Here is a 509-nt window from a genome sequence, read left to right as displayed (position 1 = left end):
AGGTTCATGTAGAGTGTTTGGATGCTTTTATGCTTCCTCCTTTTAGAAGATGAATTTGACTTCATTCATTTGTTTTTTGACAGTTCTGTCCTCTTACATCTTTCTTGTTTGCATGTGGCTGCTTTTATGTAGGTCTGACTGTGAAGAACTAGTTTGGTTTTTTGGTTCTGGTTTTTTTTTTTTTTTTCAATTGTTGATAATTATTACAGAGCTTAGCAAACAGCTGATGTTTCTGTTTCAGGAAGTAGCACAAGACATGTATTGGAGCAATATGTAAATGCAGGAAGCAAGCTGTTGCCAATATAACTCTGGCTTCTCTGGCCAGTTGAATTCACAGTGTTGAATTAGGGTATCTGGAGGTGGTTATTCCATCCTATTGACCTGGGCATGGAAACAGCCTATAGGGATCTCTGTATAAAAGCTTGTGGAAACCAATTAACAATCACGACATGGTGTGTGCTAAGGAAATCCTGTTATTATTTCTTGCATGGAGAGCCAGGGTAAAAGGC

This window comes from Corvus kubaryi, unplaced genomic scaffold (genome assembly GCF_017639235.1).
Source record: "Corvus kubaryi isolate FWS band 111438036 unplaced genomic scaffold, C.kubaryi_AGA036_p1.0 133, whole genome shotgun sequence".
In the NCBI taxonomy this organism is placed as follows: domain Eukaryota; kingdom Metazoa; phylum Chordata; class Aves; order Passeriformes; family Corvidae; genus Corvus; species Corvus kubaryi.
This window is presented reverse-complemented; position numbering follows the sequence as displayed.